The sequence below is a fragment of the Cebus imitator genome, unplaced genomic scaffold (assembly GCF_001604975.1).
Source record: "Cebus imitator isolate Cc_AM_T3 unplaced genomic scaffold, Cebus_imitator-1.0 Scaffold142, whole genome shotgun sequence".
Taxonomy (NCBI): Eukaryota; Metazoa; Chordata; class Mammalia; order Primates; family Cebidae; genus Cebus; species Cebus imitator.
Window position 1 is genome coordinate 4,090,807 of NW_016107457.1, and position 21,212 is coordinate 4,112,018.

Here is a 21,212-nt window from a genome sequence, read left to right on the forward strand (position 1 = left end):
TTTACTCTCAGCTAAGAGGTCTTTGCACTACAACACAACCTCTCATACCAACTATTTATGCTGGCATCCATATATGCCTCTGTGACAAGATTATTTACTGAGACAGTGACATAATTTTTTCCTGATATCAAAGGAGATTAGAAGAAAGGTATTTTCCTCTCCCTAAATCAAAACTGTGGAGAGGTACACACCTGAGACAGGAGAGATTTGTAGGGTGGAGGTGATCCACAAGTGGGGAAGACCTGAGCTTGCAGGAACTGGGTATGGATGCTGGGCTCCCAGGGAAGCCCCCACCCCAGGCCTTTGGCCCAAAGATCCTGCTGCCTCAGCTTAGCACATGGTGAGCAAGGCCACCCACATGTAGAATAAGGTACCCTAAAATTACTCACAGCATGACTTGAAAATCTCCAAACTAAAGAATTAAAACAATGACCTTTTATCAGGTCAGGGCTCAGACTTAGCGATAAAGGAGTTTGTTCAGACACAGGCACAACTTCCGCCTTGAAGTAGTGAACTCACTGGTCCCATGCTAGAGAATTGATCCCCATTGGCAGGGACAGAATGGGATGCAAAAGGTAGCAGGTACTCCAACAGTGACTTGGTGGGGTGTCTTTCAGAAGCTTTTCCTGCGGCAGTACAGCTGCCCTTTAGAATGGCAAGAGTCAACCACCAACCCGAAGGACGCCCAGATTCCACCAAGCTTGTGGGCCACATCCATTGCAACACGAGCCAGTTTTCAATCCCATCAGCTCCTTCTCTTCTAGCTGTGGCTTTTATCATGGGACCCACTTCAATCATTAGCAATAAATAGGAAATACATAAAAGCCCCAAAATAAAGGTCCTCTTCTCATTTAAAACATTCAGATTTCATTACTTGTGCTGTGGCTAACATCAAGTCACAAAGTAGCAGGGCAGTCCCCCAAGCCCGTTCTGCTTCCAAGCTTGTTAAACTTTGGAATGGGTTTGTGTTTTGGGTGTGCATGTGTTTTAAAGCTGTTTTATGACACATTGTCAGGAACTCAGGTACTGGACCTCTTTAGCTCTAGCTTTCAGCAGCTGCCTTTGCACTTCCCTTTCACATAATTAAACACCCCGTGGTACTTAACAGAGTAATAAGTAGCACATCAATAAAGCAATAAATAATTGTATTCAGGCAAACTCCAGAGCCATCGTCCATTAACCAGCCCTGTGAGCAATACTTTTGATTAATCAATGAGCTTATATAATAGGAAAGCAAAAGTCAGTCCAGGCTCAGGCAAGAATCAACCAGGCTTCCAAGCCATGAAGAAGTCTTATCGCTGAAATAACTTGCAGGGAGACTATCAATTGGAAGTGTGAACTCGGAGAGTAACTGAAGCAGCAGGAAGTCCCTCCTCCAGAAACTAGTTAAAAACAAAGAAGCAGGATGATCTGGCTGAGTCAGGAGGGCTGCCTACTGAGAATACGGAGTAAAGGGCCTGTAAAAGCAAAATGTTCTGACTTCAGAGAACAAATACTTTCAACTGAGCTGAAGAGCAAAGGAGGATCAGGATGGACCTCAAACTCCATCCATGAGTTCGAGAGAAACTTCTGCAGATGCTGTCTGGGAGGAGTGCTTATTCAGCCTCCCACCGAGAAGGGAACTATATAGGAATGTTGTAATTAAGACCGCGGCTCTGTGGGCCAGCGCCAGCACAGGGCTGGGTGACTGTGCTTACAGCCCTCAGGATCACCTGTGGAGCTTTTTATTTTTTATTTTTTTAGGTGGACGGGAAGGAGAATTTATTGGTGAATATTAAGAGGGGCCACACAGTGGAAGCCTGCATGAGTGCAAGGCCCGCAACTTGTCCAGAGGGCCACGATTGGGGATGTACTTAACCCCAGAGCCATCTGGGATGAGCCGCTTCTCAGCCACCATGTCTTCAAATTCATCGGCATTGAACTTGATCTTCTGGCGGCCAGGGAACTTGAATTCAGCCCTCTGCAGGGCCTCCATCACATGCTCCTTATTCTGCAGCTTGGTGTGGATGTACATGAAAACTTGGCCAATGTGAACCCTGGCCACAGTGCCCTGGGGTTTTACAAAGGCACGTCACAAACCTGTTCGGAGCCTACATTGGGGTAGTGCAAGGTCAGAGACATCAACATACATCTGAAAAGCTTGTCTCCAAGGTCCCTTAGAGTAACCCATATAAGAAACAGGCTGCATTACACTACCAAGGAAGCTGCTATTTGCAGCCATGCACACACTGGGCCCCCATGGAGCTTTTTAGTCTTAACAATAGCGTGCCTGGATCTCACAAACCCAAATCTCTGGAGCCAGGGCCCAGGAATCTGTATTTCTAATGGGCTCCCCAGGTGGTTCCACTGCACAGCCAATGTGGAGAACCCCTGGTCTGGTGACAATAATGGAGGACCTCTATCCACCTAGCCAGCTGGAACAGCCTGGCCATATGTGGCCACAAGGCTGCTGTCAAGGTCCTCAGCTTGCCACTTGAAACAGATCTAGGACAGTCCAGGTTTGTAAATACGCCATGAGTCTGTTTGTACCAGTAGTCACTAGATTCAGAAGAGATGCCCGCGGTGCACCTAATCAGCTTGTGTCCAGGTTTCTGCGGGGTAACATATTCCCCAAGGGAGTCAAAGAAAACTAGCCCAATACCAGCCATGTTGAGAAGTATTCATTCCATCCTCAAAATACTGAGGGCCTACTATGTGCCAGGCACTCTTTTAAACACTGGGGATTCATCAGGAATGAAAACAAAGCTCTCTGCTCAGAAGGAGCTTCATTCCAGTAGGACCCCAGAGATTCTTCTGAGTGTCTCAGGACACAGGAAGATGGGAACTGAGCCAATAGAGGTTTGCACACTCCAACTGCACTTCAACAAGACAGCACGTTTTTGTTTTAGAAATTCTAAGCACATGGGAAAGTAGAGCGTGGTATAATGAATCCCCACCATGTACCTCTCACCTAGTTTCCACAATTACCAATTCATGACCAATCTCCTTTCACACCCATTTCACCCTCATTACCCAGATTATTTTGAAGCAAAACCCAGACATCATATTGTTTTATCTGCAATATTGTCAGCATGTATCTGTAAGACATAGATAATCTTTTAAAAAAATAATCACCACATACCCTTATCCCACTTAAAATGTTAACACTAATTTTGTAATCTTCAATTTAGTCAGCGTTAACATTTTCCCAACTGTCTCACAGTTTTAAGTGTGTATTTTCAAATCAGGATCAAATAAGGTCCATACATTGAAATTAGTTGATATATCTCTTAAGTCTCTCTTCATCTAAAGGTCCCCCACCCCTGCTTCAATCATGTCCTTTGTTCTTCAGAGTCTGGATTTTGCTGACTGCATCCCTGTGGTATCACTTAACATATTTCTCTTTTGTTCAGTGTATTTCCTGTCATATGGTAGTTATAGCCAGAGGTTTGCTCAGAGTTGGTTTTGATTTTTTTGGCAAAAGTATTTCAAAGGTCTATCAGGCTTTCATGTCTAGTGGATGTTGATCTCTTTGTAATGTTGGCAACCCTGTATGATCATTACTTAGATCCCTTACTTCATTAGGAGTTCATGAAACGATTTATAAACCACTAGGAAGATTCATCAGGATCTTTAGATGAGATCCCTTATTTCAATTGGTGGTGTTCTAATTTGAATGGCTTTATCCGCTAAAATACTGCTATGATGAAAACTTCTCATCAGATCTCTGGTTACCCTGAGGTATAGGAAAAGCAAAATAAATTATTTATTTCTGTATTTGTCAGTTTTCAAAATAAGCTGGTTCCTTAGCATCATCCAAAGATTTTTGTTTGGTGTCATTATGAACACACAAATTTAAAACAGTTTGCAACTTTTTAATTTATTGCAACTGATGTCCTTCTTTGATTCTCTTACATATATAGCTTGTCTTTGTCCAGTGGGAACTGACTCAGATTGGCTCCTGGGTCCTTGAAATATGATTCCTATGTTCTTTGATATCTTTCTTGCTAGTATGTCAAGATGTTCTCGGTGCTTCTTGTACATTTTCTGCCCCAGATCTGAAATTAGCCATTTTTCCAAAGGGCCCTGGCTTATTTTTAGGTGAGCAATGGTATTTAAAGACCACATTCTGCAGTCTCACTTTTATCTATTGTAGTTATTGAGGTTTGACATGAGAGTACCATTGAATAAAAGGTGCTGCTACTTAAACATTTCTTTGAAAGTCATTTGTCTTTGGAAGAAAAAAATTAACAAAGGGTTAATTTGAATACATTAGGAGTTCTTACAAATTAATTAAAAAACACAAATAATGATAAAAATATAAGCAATATATTTTAATAAGCAATTGAGAGAAAAATAAATACAAGTGCACAATAAACACAGAAAAATACTCAACTTTTTAGCTGTCATGGAATTACAAATTAAATCACTAATGAGAAATGAGTTTTCAGCCTTCAGTCTGGCAAAAAAAATTAAATTTGAGAGTTATACTTTAAGGGGTTCCAGAGGTAACAAAAATAGGGATCAAACACTGATATTGGGAACATTAATTAAGCCATCTTTTTGGAAAATAAAATTTTTAATATATACCCTTTGACTTGCAATCCCAGTTCTAGGAATCTAGCTTACAGAAATTAAAACCAAAATATTATATACATATATGTGGATTTTGTTGCAGCATTGCTTACAACAAAATTTTAAAAATCATTATTAAGGCACTGCTTGAATAAATTATAATACACATTATAATTTTTTTTTTTTTTGAGACAGAGTTTCACTCTTGTTGCCCAGGCTGAAGTGCAATGGTGCAATCTTGGCTCACTGCAACCTCCATCTCCTGGGTTCAAGTGATTCTCCTGCCTCAGTTTCCCAAGTAGCTGGGATTACAGGCATGTGCCACCACGCCCTGCTAATTTTGTATTTTTAGTAGAGACGGAGTTTCTCCATGTTGGTCAGGCTGGTCTCAAACTCCCAACCACAAGTGACCTGTCCACCACAGCCTCCCAAAGTGCTGGGATTACAGATGTGAGCCACCACCCCCAGCCCATGTTATACAATTTTATGCAGCTATTTTTTTAATGTTACAAATGCATATCTATCAGTATGTAAAAATACCCACCATATAGTGATAGCTTCAAATTATTACATATAGAAAGATAACACCTATATGTATATATTCATGTGTACACATGATAGATAGGTAGACAGCAAGGCAGACAAACAGGCTTAAAAATAACTCAGAAAAGATGCATGGCAAAATGTTCAAAGTGGGTAGCTTTGGTAGCTGAGATGGGAACATCATTTTTAATTTTAATGTTTAATTCCATATAATTGCTAATGAAAAGCGATGGTGATATGAAAAGTTTTAATGTTTTCTGTTTTCAATATAATGCCCACCCCCAAAAACAGAAGAAAAAGAATGCCCACTGTGTTGGCATTGGTTGAGACATCATTTATCAAAGAGCTTGACATGTATCAATCAAATCCCTTCTGTCTTTTTTCTTTTTTTGAGACAGAGTTTCACTCTTGTTACCCAGGCTGGAGTGCAATGGCGCGATCTCGGCTCACCGCAACCTCCGCCTCCTGGGTTCAGGCAATTCTCCTGCCTCAACCTCCTGAGTAGCTGGGATTACAGGCACACGCCACCATGCCCAGCTAATGTTTTTTGTATTTTTAGTAGAGACGGGGTTTCACCATGTTGACCAGGATGGTCTCGATCTCTTGACCTCGTGATCCACCCACCTCGGCCTCCCAAAGTGCTGGGATTACAGGCTTGAGCCAAATCCCTTCTTTCTAAACCCGTCACAGATGTATATGGGAGAGCATTTGTGCTCAAGAGTAATTGCTACTCACTTCCACCTTGGTATTTGCTCCATTTTATTTCTTAGCTTCTAGGCCCTCAAAGCCTCTGTGATCACAGTAAGATTTTCCTCAAGGCACCTTTTTCCTTGGGCTAAGGTGCCTTTCTGTTCAGGTCTCTGGGAAACTGTTCCCAACAAAAATGTTGCCTTTGACAACTAAGGAAGCTTCAGAGGATGGGATGCTGAGTGCGGCTGCTAACCTGTAAATCTGTATCTCATTCCTGGCTTCCCGGGCTCCATCACTCATCTCCACGGAAATGTCCAATGAGATCTTTACCAAGGCTTTTAGGAAATTGCTAAGAAGAATATAAAATGTAATCGGAAGCATTAGAAGGGCTAGTGACTGGCATTAAGTTTAACGCTCTCCATTGGGTACATAATAGCCTGTCCTAGCTTCCCCTCCAAGTCCCATAAATTTCCTGCTAGACAATGTGAATGTGTGGCCTATCATTCTCCTTGAGCATTTGCAGAGCCTTGATCATCACACATGAGCTTAGCCTGGGCCCACACACCAGGGATCAGGGTCCCACTCTCAGGATAGTGACCTAAATGCTATTTTACAGGGTAAGCCACAGCAGCATTCCCGAATGTTGACACTCCTGCCGATATTTAATCTCTTCCTTCTTGCCATTCCCAGGGCAATAACTTCTCAGATAGTTCTCTTTTGGTATATGATCAGTAGCATTATCTCCTGGCTGGACGCTTCTCTTTGAGTCCCAATCCCCCATCTACTTACAAAAGACCAGATAAGATCAGCCACTTGCCCAATGCTATTCCAATTCCTTTTGCAAGACCCCAGCCCTTTTCATCACTTTTTTCTCACCTTGCCTCCAGCCCTTGTGGAAGAGGTGATGAAGTCATTCCTTTGAATGTATGGAGCACCTGCTATAGACAGTTCCAGGTGCTGTCTCTGTCTAAGCTCCTAACTTTTCATCTCATAGAACATTGGGGTGTTTTGGATCTAGAAGGAAACTGTAGATTACAAGCTGGTTCAGCCTCTCTTATTAAACACCTGAAGAAGTAATTAGGAGCCCATGATTTGCAAAGTATCATATTTTAGTGAGAAACCCACTAAAATGTGGTTTTCTAGACGTGGTCTAAGCACACGTTTCACTCCACCATGTAAACTCGACTCCATCTCTAGTCTTTCCTTTTGTTTAAATGTTTTCAGATTTCTTTCACCCATTCAGTTCATTTTCAGTTTGTTTGACCCTCAGTATACCTCCACATTGCCTCTTATAACTAAAGCAAATTTCCAGACTCAATTTATTTTATTTTTTTATTATTATTTTTTTTTCTGAGACAGAGTCTTGCTCTGTTGCACAGGCTGGAGTGGATTGGCGTGATGTCAGCTCACTGCAACCTCCACCTGCCAGGTTCAAGCAGTTTTTATCCTCAGCCTCCCAAGTAGCTGGGATTACAGGCATGCACCACCACACCCAGCCAAATTTTGTATTTTTAGTAGCGACAGAGTTTCACCATGTTGGCCAGGCTGGTCTTGAACTCCTGGCCTCATGGGATCCACTCGACTCGGCATCCCGAAGTGCTGGGATTACAGGCATGAGCCACCGCACCCGGCCTAACTCACTTTCAATATGTTCTTCCTACCAATAAGCATTATCAAATTTCATTCCCTTCCCTACTGGCAAAACCCTTTGTGAGCTCCCCCTTCCTTTTATGATGATATAGCTGAGGGTGATACCTAAAGAACAGAAAAAAGTTATGACTTCTTGGAATGCTTTTCCTTTTGGGTATCTGGAAAATAGCAAATTCGTACATATGCTTCAATTCCCTACTCAATATTAATCTCCTCTTAGTTTTCCCTGCCATACCCTTTGCTGTTCAGATCTTTTTCTTTCATTTGTGCTATATTTTCACCACATTGGCCTCTTCTGCTAGACTATGAACTCCTCAAGCAAGAGACCTCATCTCACTCCTTTTAGCATCCCTGGAGCCCAGTATGGTGTCTGGCATAGAATAAATCCTTGATAACTGCTTATAAAAATAAAATAAAATCAATATCAACCATCTCTCTTAATGAACTCTTTTTTTATATTTATTTTCTTTCTTTTTTCTTTTGTCTCACTCTGTTGCCCATGCTGGAGTGCATTGGCACAATCTCAGCTCACTGCAACTTCTGCCTCCCACCTCAAGCAATTCTCCTGCCTCAACCTCCCAAGTAGCTGGGACTACAGGCACCCAACACCATGCCTAGCTAATTTTTGTATTTTCAGTAGAGATGGGGTTTCATAATGTTGGCCAGCCTAGTCTCGAACTCCTGACCTCAAGCCATCCGCCTGTCTTGGCCTCCCAAAGTGCTGGGATTATAAGAGTGAACCACCATACCTGGCCTGTATATTTATTTTCTTATCTATTTTATTTATACTTTTCTCTGGGCACTGAGTATTTTCTGCCTTTAAATTTCACATGCCACCTAAATACGGTTAAAATTAAAAGCATTTATAATTATGAAATATCATCTAAGAGCAGGCTATTCTCCATAATGAAATTTTCAGTTTTCAGCAATATTTCCTTATTGTAATTAATTGTTGATAATCTTTATAAAGAGCATTATAGACTTTCCTGCTTTCTTAAACAGAACACAGCATTATAACATATTGTCTTCCTGATGAGTTAGGCAGCTTTATGCACACCAATTATTGTACTCTGATATCATAAATGAAGCCCATGGGGGCTATCAAGGCAAGTAGAGTTGTCGGCCTCAACACCAAAGACTCTAGGAATTTTGTGTGTTTTTAATGCTTGGGTCTTGTTTTGGAGCTTTATGCTTCCTCACTCAAAGTTTAATTGTCACTCTGTTAGCGTCATAAAGTGAGCCCTGCCTCTCCTTATTCATATTGTGCTTTCAATAAGTCACTGTTGAATTTGATGAATTGGTTAAAAGCAGGGGTTTTTTTGACAGCTACTCAGAGCCTGTCCCTGCTCTCCAAGTAAGAGGGACATTATTGATGTGAGAACAGCCAGTCGGCAACAGAACAGGGAAATATCATAGAAGTATTGGCTGCAGGGCTCATTAGATAAAAAGAATTAGAGGGGTTTAAGGAAACAAGCAAATTCTGTAGGATTCCAAGGGGGAAAATCAGGGACAACTAGCAAACGAAATGTACAAATGTTTTCACTTACTGTGTTCCTAACTCTTCTTCATTCCCCGTTTCTCATATCATGGCACATATCACTAAGTCATCTTATCTTTCTTTCCCAGTTTTCTTACAATCCTGTTAGGTATCAGTCTCCAGAAAGCCACTATCAATCAGCTAAATATGACACTAAAGAGTCAACTACACAATCTTCCAGAACAAGAACTACACTTCAGGAAGATGATCTTCAACATAGAAGGGAAAAAGGTTTCATTCACAGTCATTCTAGTAAATAGTTCTGCCTTAAAAGCAAAAGAACTACCATTTATTAGATGTTTGCCATGTGCCAGGCAATGTCACAACCACTTTATATCTCATTTAAGTTCATAATCATCCTATGACATAAGCAACACTATTTCCCTCAGTTTACAGATGAAAAAACTAAGGCGCAGAGAAGACAAATGACTTCCAAAGGGCACTGAGCTAGAAGTAGTGACACTGGGATTCGAACCTTGGATCTGGCATGCCTTAAAGTTCATGATCTCAAACCTTATGCTGTATCTGTTTTCCAGTCACTGAAGACTCACCCGAAGCTCAAAGTGACTGAACACCCTCTTGGCAGGGATATTGTGGAAGGAATTTAATTATTATATGAAGGTAAACTAAGGACTATTTAAATCTTTTGCAATACTGACAGCCTTATCTTTCCATTCATTCCTTGAAAATAGAATTCGTTATATGCAACAAGTCTCATGAATCTAAAATGTCAGTCCACCATTTCGGAGGTGGAAAGTAGTTTTCCACCTGTGTTTATAGTTTTAGGAAAATATGCAAGAAGACATTATTGAAGATATTTCTCTAAGGGAAGCCATTATTTACTGAATTCTTTTACCAGAGAAATACAAATTAAAAGAGGTAATGAACTGAGAGCAAGATAGTCTCTTAGGCTTGGCAGCGTTGTGGTAGAAAGTTGCAGCTGGGTTGGGAAGAACCTTAGAGTTATTAAGTGGTTGTCCAGCTTCTATTTCTCTCCTTCATGAGACAAATCCTTCTTCAAGGGCTATTACGGCTGAGTTCCATGCTGGCCCTTGGGGTACAGAGGAGGTCCAGATAGGTCTTTCTTTGCCCTAGAAAGCTTTAGTCTTCTGGAGGCAACTCATTCCATAGCAGGACAGCTCTAAGGATGAGGAAGTTCTCTTCCGGAAAGTTATGAGCATTCCCTCTGAAGAGCCCCAGAATATATCTACCATGTCATCTACTTAAAGGCATCTATCATATCTCCTTCAGGCCTTATTTTTGTGGTCTAAGCACCCCCAATGTGTCATCATCTCTCATGTGGCAAGATCTGCACGGCTTGCTATCCAGGATACCCTGTCTTGGACATTCTCCTGGTTCTTGTTAACAAATGAATTTAGAACCACCGTATCCCTATTGTGTTTTAACCAGTAAAGCACACCGTACTCCTGCCTCTTCCTCATTCTATTTCCTAGTTTTTTACTGAGCCAGGAAGAGAACAGGCAAGATAGTAGCCACTATCTTCATAATAAGAGCTACCATCAACTAAGTACGTACCATTTGCCAGGAACTGTTAAGAATTTTTCTTGCCATTAGCTCACTTATTCTCAATTATTTTTCCACTTTAAACGTAAAGAAACTGAGATTCTGAGAGGTCATTACTTGCTCAAAGTTACATTACTAGTAAGCACTGAAACTGGGATTCAGAATATTAAACTTTGCTATCTCCCGAGGTCAAGATCTGTATCCTTGCACACATGCCATCAATCAGAGACTACATCTTCTTTGTCCCAACATTTGGAAAAAGAAAAACTTCCATGATAACTGTTAAAGGGAGCAGTGCCTTAGACTTGCTGCCATGCACCCTCTCCCTTCCCAAACCTCCACTTAAGAAGCCACAAATGGGGCCTATTCTCCCACTTGTTTGTTTCACAAACACTGAGTGTGTATATTGTAGCAGGTATCATTCTAGGCTTGGAAGGAGGTGTCTAGTGATGAACAGTACAAACTAGATTCCTGCTCTAAGGATCTAAACAATGTAGATGATAAACAAGTAAACAAATATATATATAGTGATGCTTTTAGGAACCAGGCTGCACAGCAGCAGGTGAACAGTGGGAGGGTGAGTACAACCACCTGAGCTCTGCCTCCTGTCAGATCAGCATTGGCATTAGATTCTCATAGAAGTGTTAACCCTATTGTGAAGTGCCCATGTGGGGGATCTAGACTGTGTGCGCCTTATGAGAATCTAATACCTGATGATCTGAGATGCAATGGTTTCACCCCAGAAACTTCTCCCTCCCCACCTTCGTCTGTGGAAAAATTATCTTCCATGAAACCAGTCCCTGGTGCCAAAAATGTTGGGGACCACTGCTCTAGAGAAACAGAAAACAGAGGAAAGAATGACAGGGTAAGAACTGATGTTTTAGAATGTACCTGGGGATTTCATTTTTATTCAGGTATGGGGAAGCCAACTGATCAGGAGAGGACTGCCACTGAAAAGATAGTTTGGGAGAGTATAAGGACAATCCTAGATGGCCGAACAGGAACAGCTCTGGAGTGCAGTTCCCAGCGAGAATGCAGAGGGTGAGTGATCACCACATTTCCAAACGAATTTTTACTGCCCACAGACCAGGAGATTCCCAGGCAGAAAAGTACCATGAGTCTCCAGTGTGGCTGTTTCAGCTGGCACAGTGGGTATCCACACAAAAACTCACACAAACCTGGGTGCCATTTCAACTGGCACCTGGAACACCTGTGAGACAGAGTTGCCCATTCAACTGAAAAAAAGGAGGCTGAAACAGGGAGCCAGGTGATCTGGCTCGGCAGGTCCCACCCCCACAAAGACCAGCAATCTGAAATGCTCTGGATTAAGAGTTTCACAGCAAGCACAGCTGGACACAGGATGGTCCAGCTTTATGGGGGGAAGGGTGTCCACCATTACCAAGGCAGTCCACCACTACTGAAGCTGTCTACCATTACTGAGGCAGTCTACCATTACTGAGGCAGTCTATCATTACCAAGGCAGTCAGCCATTACTGAGGCAATCAGCCATTACCGAGGCAGTCTGCCGTTACAGAGACAGTCCACCATTACTGAGACAGATCGCCATGACTGAAGCAGTTCTAACTATAACTCTATAAAAAAAACTGCAAGGAAGTTCATACAACAGCTGGGCAGAGCCCATGGCAGCTCAGCAATGCCTCTGCTGGCAGACTCTGACTAGGCTACCTCCTCACTGGGCAGGGCATCTCTGAAAAAAGGCAGCAGCACATCAGAAACTTATAAATAAAGCCCTACCTTCCCAGGACAGAGAACCTGGGAAAAAAAGATGGTTTTGAGTTCCACTGCAGCAGACTTAAATGTACCTGCCCAGCAGCTCTGAATGGAACAAAAGAGCTCACAGCTCAGCATTGGAGCTCCTGCAAGGGACAGACTGTCTCCTCAAGCAACTCCCCAACTCCCATATATCCAAAGAGACACCTCATAAAGGAGAGCTCAGGCTGACATTTGGTGGATATCCTTCTGGGACAAAGATAACAGAAGAAGAAACTGGCAGCAATCCTTACTGTTTTGCAGCTGCTGCAGGTGATCCCCAGGCAAGTAGGGCCTGGAGTGGACCTCCAGCAGTCCTACAGCAGAGGGCCCTGACTGTTTGTTAGAAGGAAAACTGAAAAACAGAAATAACTTCATCATCAACAAAAAGGATGTCCACTCAAAGACCCCATCCGAAAGTCAGCAACTACAAAGACCACAGGTAGATAAATCCACAAAGATGGGAAGAAACCAGCACAAAAAGGATGAAAACACCCAAAACCAGAACGCCTCTCCTCCTCCAAGGGATCACAACTCCTAAACAGCAAAGGAACAAGGCTGGATGGAGAATGAGTGTGATGAATTGACAGACACAGGCTTCAGAAAGTGGGTAATAACAAACTTATCTGAGCTAAAAGAACATGTTCTAACCCAATGCAAAGAAACTAAAAACCTTGAAAAAAGGTTTGACAAAATGCTAACGAGAATAAACAGCTTAGAAAAGAATATAAATGAATTGATGGAGCTGAAAAACACAAGAACTTTGCAAAGCATACACAAGTTTCAATAGCCAAATCAACCAAGCAGAAGAAAGGATATCAGAAATTGAAGATCCACTAAATGAAATAAAATGAGAAGGCAAGATTAGAGAAAAAAGAGTAAAAAGAAATGAACAAAGCCTCCAAGAAATATGGGATTATGTGAAAAGACCTAATCTACATTTGATAGGTGTACCTGAATATGATGGAGAGAATGAATTCAAGCTGGAAAACACTCTTCAGGATATTATCCAGGAAAACTTTCCCAATCTAGCAAGGCAGGCCAATATTCAAGTTCAGGAAACACAGAGAACACCACAAAGATATTTCTCAAGAAGAGCAACCCCAAAGCACAAAATCGTCAGATTCACCAGGATTGAAATGAAGGAAAAAAAATGCTAAGGGCAGCCAGAGAGAAAGGTTAGGTTACCCACAAAGGGAAGCCCATCAGACTCACAGCAGATCTCTCTGCAGAAACCCTACAAGCCAGAAGAGAGTGGGGACTGATATTCAACATCCTTAAAGAAAAGAACTTTCAACCCAGAATTTCATATCCAGCCAAACTAAGCTTCATAAGCCAATAAGAAATAAAATCCTTTACAAACAAGCAATTGCTGAGAGATTTCATCACCACCAGACCTGCCTTACAAGAGCTCCTGAGAGAAGCACTAAACATAGAAAGGAACAACCAGTACCAGCCACTCCAAAAACATACCAAATGGTAAAGATCATCAACATAATGAAGAAACTGCATCAACTAATGGGCAAAACAACCAGCTAGCATCAAAATGGCAGGATCAAATTCACACATAGCAATATTAACCTTAAATATAAATGGTCTAAATGCCCCAATCAAAAGACACAGACTGGCAAATTAGATAAAAAGTCAAACTCCATTGGTGTGCTGTATCCAGGAAACCCATCTCACATGCAAGGATACACATAGGCTCAAAATAAAGAGACGGAGGAAGATTTACCAAGCAAATGGAGAGCAAAAAAAGCAGGATTTGCAATCCTAGTCTCTGATAAAATAGACTTTAAGCCAAAAAGATCAAAAGAGACAAAGAAGGGCATTACATAATGGTAAAAGTATCAATGCAACAAGAAGAGCTAATGATCCTAAATATATACACACCCAATACAAGAGCACCCAGATACATAAAGCAAGTTCCTAACCACCCGCAAAGAGACTTAGACTCCCATAAAATAACAGTGGGAGACTTTAACACCCCACTGTGAAGATTAGACAGATCAACAAGACAGAAAATTAACAAGGATATGCAGGAATTGAACTCAGATGTGGACCAAGCAAACCTAATAGACATTTACAGAACTCTCTGCCCGAAATCCACAGAATATACATTCTTCTCAGCACCACATCACACACACTCTAAAATTGACCACATAATTGGAAGTAAATCACTCCTCAGCAAGTGCAAAATAACATAAATCATAACAAACAGTCTCTCAGACCATGGTGCAATCAAATTAGAACTCAGGATTAAGAAACTAACTCAGAGCTTCACAACTTCATGGAAACTGAACAACTGGCTCTTGAATGTTGACTGGATAAACAATGAAATTAAGACAGAAATAAAGATGTTCTTCAAAACCAATGAGAACGAAGACACAATGTACCAGAATCTCTGGGACACATTTAAAGCAGTGTCTAGAGGAATATTTATAGCAATAAATGTCCATATGAGAAGCAAGGAAAGATCTAAAATCAACACCCTATCATCAAAATATAAAGAGCTAGAGGAGCAAGATCTAAAAAACTCAAAAGCTAGCAGAAGACAAGAAAAAAACTAAGATCAGAGCAGAACTGAAGGAGATAGAGACACAAAAAAAAAATCCTTCAAAAAATTAATAAATTCGGGAGCTGTTTTTTTGAAAAGATCAACAAAACAGACCACTAGCCAGCTTAATAAAAAAGGGAGAAGAATCAAATAGATGCAATAAAAAACGATAACAGGGATATCACCACCAATTCCACAGAAATAGTAAAGGTGGAAGAAATGGATAATTTCCTGGAACACTTGCACCCTCCCAAGCCTAAACCAGGAAGAAGTCGAAACCCTGAATAGACCAATAAGAAGGGCTGAAGTTGAGGCAGCAATTAATAGCCTACCAACCAAAAAAAGTCCAAGTCCAGATGGGTTCACAGCCAAATTCTACCAGACATACAAAGAGGAGCTGGTACCACTCCTTCTGAAACTATTCCAAACAATACAAAAAGAGGGAATCCTTCCCAAATCATTTTATGAGACCAACATCATCCTGCTACCAAAACCCTGCAGAGATTCAACAAGAAAAGAAAACTTTAGGCCAATATCCATTATGAACATAGATGCAAAAATCTTCAAAAAAATACTGGCAAACCGATTACAAAAGCACATCAAAAAGCTTATCCATCGCGATCAAGTAGGCTTCATCCCAGGGATGAAAGGCAGGTTCAATATATGCAAGTCTACAAACATAATTCACCACACAAACAGAACCGAAGACAAAAAACATATGATTATCTCAATAGATGCATAGAAGGCCTTCAACAAAATTCAACAGCCCTTAGTGCTGAAAACTCTCAATAAAATAGGTATCGATGGAACGTATCTCAAAATAATAAAAGCTATTTATGACAAACCCACAGCCAAAATCATACTGAATAGGCAAAAACTGGAAGCATTCCCTTTGAAATCTGGCACTAGACAAGGATGCCCTCTCTCATCACTGCTATTCAATATAGTATTGGAAGTTCTAGCCAGAGCAATCAGGCAAGAAAAAGAAATAAAGGATATTCAATTAGGAAAGGAGAAAGTCAAATCGTCTCTATTTGCAAATGACATGATTATATATTTACAAGACCCTATCATCTCAGTCCGAAATCTCCTGAAATTGATAAGCAACTTCAGCAAAGTCTCAGGATACAAAATCAATGTGCAGAAATCATAAGCATTTCTATACACCAATAACAGCCTTAAAGAGAGCCAAATCATGAGGAAACTCCCATTCACAATTGTTACAAAGGGAATAAAATACCTAGGAATACAACTAACAAAGGATATAAAGGACCTCTTCAAGGAGAACTATGAACCACTTCTCAAGGAAGTAAGAGAGGACACAAACAGAGAAACATTCCATGCTCATGGTTAGGAAGAATCAATATCATGGAAATGGTCATACTGCCAAAGTAAATTATAGATTCAATACTATCCCCATTATGCTACCAATGACCTTCTTCCCAGAACTGGAAAAAACCACCTTAAACTTTATATGGAACCAAAAGAGAGCCCACATAGCCAAGACAATCCTAAGCAAAAAGAACAAAGCCAGAGGCATCACGCTACCTAACTTTAAACTATACATTGCAGCACTGTTTACAATAGCAAAGACCTGGAATCAACCCAAATGCCCATCGATGATAGACTGGACAGGAAAAATGTGGCACATATACACCATGGAATACTATGCAGCCATAAAAAATGATGAGTTCATGACTTTTGTAGGAACATGGATGAACCTGGAAAACATCATTCGCAGCAAACTGACATAAGAACAGAAAATCAAACACCACTTGTTCTCACTCATAGGCAAGTGTTGAACAATGAGAACACATGGACACAGGGAGGGGAGCATCATACACTGGGGTCTGTTGTGGGGGACTAGGGGAGGCACAGTTGGGGGTAGGGAGTTGAGGAGGGATAACATGGGGAGAAATGCCAGATATAGGTGATGGGGATGGAAGCAGCAAACCACATTGCCATGTGTGTACCTATGCAACAATCCTGCATGTTCTTCACATGTACCCCAGAACCTAAAGTGCAATAAAATATATATATTTTTAAAAAAAATAGTTTGGTAATTACAGTTCCCAAGAGGAGTGGCACATCATACCACAGTGCCACAAGGGGCAATACCAGGTGATCAGGAGGTGAAGGAGTGAGGAAAGCAGGGGCAAAGGCCTTTAGTGTGTTGTTTGTTTGTTTGTTTGTTTGTTTTTCAGATGGAGTCTCTGTTGCCCAGGCTGGAGTGTAGTAGCACAATCTCGATCTCGGCTCACTGCAACCACCACCTCCCTGGTTCAAGCCATTCCCCTGCCTCAGCCTCCCAAGTAACTAGGATTACAGGCACATGCCACCATGCCCAGCTAATTTTTTTGTATTTTTTGTAGAAACGACGTGTTAGCCAGATTGATCGCAAACTCCTGACCTCAGGCAATCCACCTCGGCCTCCCAAAGTCCTGGGATTATAGGCGTGAGCTGTCGCACCCGTCCTTTTGTGGCTTTTACTCGAAATGAGTGAGACAGGATCAGTAGCTGAGCGGGTTTAGGGTCAGACAGTTTGAATAATTTTGGTAGGTTCTGGCCTATTGGGGTGGTCTCCAGCTGTCTGATACCTGGCCCCAGGTGATTTAGAGCAGGGGGATAGTTTTCCCAGACTGTGGGAGCCTGAGGAAAGGAGGTGGGTGGGGGTATGGACCCTGGAGTGGTTGGTTTGCATATCAACGGCATCGTTTTTAAAACCAAGCTATTTTGCTATCTCTAGGAATTAGCTAACCCTGGGAAAGACAGTCTCTCCCTGGGTTTGCAAGCCCCCAAGATATTGAAGCATCTTAAAATACAGAAAATAAAAAACACAATGAATACAGTGGGAGACTAAGGAAGACACAAGACTCTGCAGACTGGTCAGGGAAGAAATGGGAACTGGGCAAAGGTCTGCAGAGGTGAGGCCTGGGGAGGAGATTTAGACAAAGAGAACAGCAAACCACAGAACCCCTGGTAACAAGCATGTTGCTTGAAGAGCAGCAGGAAGGCCAATGTGGGAAAAGCACAAAGGAGACGGGAGAGAGGAAGCTAGGAGCCACACCAGGCGGGGCTCTGCAGGCCACGTTAAAGAGCTAGAACTGTATTCTGAAGCCACTGAAGGAAATTTTGGTTTGTTTGCACATTTACTTCTTATTATAAAAAACTTAAAAATTTACAAAACTAGGGAGACTAATAAAACAAATCTGTATATTCTTATCACCCAAAAATTGTCAACTCAAATAACCTAACAGTATTTAATAACCCAGGCCCTGGGTTATTTAGAAACAAATTCTAGACATCATGTCTTTATATTTAAATACTTCATTATATATTTCTAAAATATAAGAAGCCATTTTTTAAAAAGTATAACCATAATACTATAATCATACCTTAAAAATAAATCATACCTTAAAAATAAATAAGTAAAACTAATTCTCTAATATCACCATTGGTCAGTGCCTCCCCACCCCACATCCACACAATTATTATTTAAGTAGGATCCAACTCTGCATCTCTGAACCTCTGTTAATCTATAGAGTTCTCCTTCCCACCTCCCTGACTGGGACCAACCATCTCAATTTGTCTGGGACTGGGTGGGTTTCCAGATGCCATACTTACAGTGCTACAACCAAGAAAGTCCTGGAAAAACAAGTACGAGCTGGCTCTACTCTTTTTTCCGCCCCTTGCCAAATTATTTGTCCTGCAGCACTTCCCACAGTCTGGATTTTGCTAAGTACATTCCCCTTGTGTCATTTGTTATGTACCTCTATCCCTTGTATTTCCTCAAAATTGGTTATTAAGTCTAGGAGCTAGATCAGATTCAGGTTTCATATTCTCACACACAAAAAAGAAACCATCCTGGGTCATAGTGTGTATACATCCACACATTATTTCAAGTTGTCTCTTTTCATGTATGATCTTGGCAGCCATTGAGATTGTTATCTAGACATGTTTTTACCAGGAGCTTAAGTAGGTTTTATAATTCTATGCCTGCTTCTTTCTTTATTAACAGGAATACTTCTTCTATAAAGAGAAACTTTTTCTTTCTTGGTTACCCTGAGATACAGACCTTGGAGGATTCTGAGAGGTGAATGCCAAACAATGTCTCTAGATGTTTTTCTAAACATCACTCTAACTTTTGTGAGAACAGCAGGCTATTAGGGAGTTACAGATAGAATCAAGAGAATAGTAGAGAAGCTAACTGTGTTCTATAAGAGAGACAAGAATGTACTGAACTAGGGTGGGACCAGTGGAGTTGAGATAACATGGTCAGATATGGGATGGAGAGCCAATGCTGATAGGTTGGATACGGGGTGCTACGGAAAGAGAAGAGATAAGGATGACCCCAAGGTTCTGAGTAACTGAGTGAGTGAGGGTGACATTTGCTGGGATGAGGAGAATGTGAGAAGAAATAGATTTGGGCTTAGAAGGGGTTGACAACAATAAAGTGAAACAAAATTGAGCTTCAAGAAAAGATTTGAAACTATTCTAGAGGATCTGGATCTCAAAGTCAAGAGATACCCAAGCCACTGAAAATATGAGTCTTCTTTTTTTTATTTTTAAATTTGTGTTCTTAGCATCAAATAAGTTAACTCTTCTAAATACTTGGAGGATACTCTTTTTCTAGCCTATCACCAAGGCCATTTGTCAGAGCTGTGACTTCCAGAACTCGCGAATGCACATATGAACCCATGAAGGGGAGACACCAAGTCCAAATTTTTACAAACACCACATTCACACTCTGTGTAACACACTTAAAACTGTTACTGCAAATCAATTTCATCTAGAGACTAAACAAACAATTGATGACAGCCAAGAACAGGTACTTTTCTCCCTGTTAATGTGATTTCCTTTCCAGGTCCACCTTAAAAGGTGTGCAGTTATGACTCTAGGAAACATCATTCCTGTTGTGGTCTGTGATAGTCCTTCCCATTGAAATCTCACTTCCCCAGGAAAATTCTGAAGGAGAAAGTGAAAGGCAACTCATCTAGGTGCAGGTGGTGGCTGCTGTCTACACAGCCAGAGAAGCCCTGAGCAACTCCTCTTCCTTAAAATGACTCTCCCGAAACACCTGACTTGAATCATTTTGTTGTGGGGACGCTTTTCAAACACAAAATGCCATTACTCATATATCCATAAACTAAAACAGTCTTCATCCAGAGCTCATCTAAAGACGATCTTCCCTTCCCACTTTTGTTTCATGTCACGTGACTTTTTGAATTTTACCATCTCTGGAGGGGTGAGCCAGTAGAAATCACTGTGAAAGGAGAAAAAGCAAACACACTGCTCTATGCTTCTCGGCCAGAAAATATGATACACTATTTGTTAGTATGGAGAATGAAGGAGTGATGTGGGTGAGTGCATTCAGAGATTTATTTGTAAGCTGATTTGTACTGATGAGCCTGCAAGCACCCTACTATGGGATGAGAGGCGGTCTTTGGGAAAGGAAGCGGTACTGAGCTATAAAATATCACAAGGGAAAGATAATAGCAGTTCAGAGGCAGATAACATTTTACTGTCAATGAAGGCTTTTCCCTTCATCTCTTGAATCCTGCAGCAACTTCATGGGTAAGGCAGGGCAGAGAGTATGAACCTCATTTTAGAAACGAGAAAATTTGAAGAAGAAAAGTGATTTACTCACAATTCTACTGCTTATAAATCACAGAGTGAAGTGGCATATCCATGTCTTCTGACCCCAGGGGCTGTGGGTGGGAGTGAGCTTCTTGCTTAACCAATAGCGAGTGGTGGATTTCAGCTTCAGTGGGGTAGCTGCTTCAGACATTACTCTTTCCCAATATCCCTCTTCAAAAGCGGTAGTGTGAGCAGCCATTATTACTACCAATGCATTAGGCCAAGGTAAGCACAAAGCTATTGCCTGGTATTCCCTGGGAGCATCTTTTTTGGAAGGCTGCCATCTATCAGAAATGGCCCTTTTGAAAACATGGTAGATATACATCATGGAAGATATACAAAATGTGGTAGATATACAAAATGTGGTAGATGTACATCTACTCAGCCATAGAAAAAAACAAAATATTGTCTTTTGCAGCAACTTGGATGAAGCCGAAGACCATTATTCTAAGTGAAGTAACTCAGGAATGGAAAACCAAATATTGCATGTTCTCACTTACAAGTGAGAGCTAAGTTATGAGAATGCAATAGAAGAGTGATACAATGGAGTTTGGGTTGTCAGGGGAAGGTTGAGATGGGGTGAGGGATAAAAGACTACATATTTGGTAAAGTGTACACTGCTCGGGTGACAGGTGCTCTAAAATTTCAGAAATCACCACTAAATAATTTATCCATGTAACTAAAACCCACCAGCACCCCAAAAACTATTGAAATTTTTTAAAAAAGAAATCACCCTTTTAATTTTCTTAT

The 21,212-nt window shown here is 41.1% G+C and overlaps 1 non-coding gene across 1 annotated transcript; it reads right to left on the reverse strand.

Moving 5' to 3' along the window:
- Positions 1-2,138: 2,138 nt before the first annotated feature.
- On the reverse strand, positions 2,139-2,271 carry LOC119473256. The gene has a single exon (XR_005202456.1). It is a non-coding gene; the product is annotated as a small nucleolar RNA SNORA70 (small nucleolar RNA).
- Positions 2,272-21,212: the final 18,941 nt, after the last annotated feature.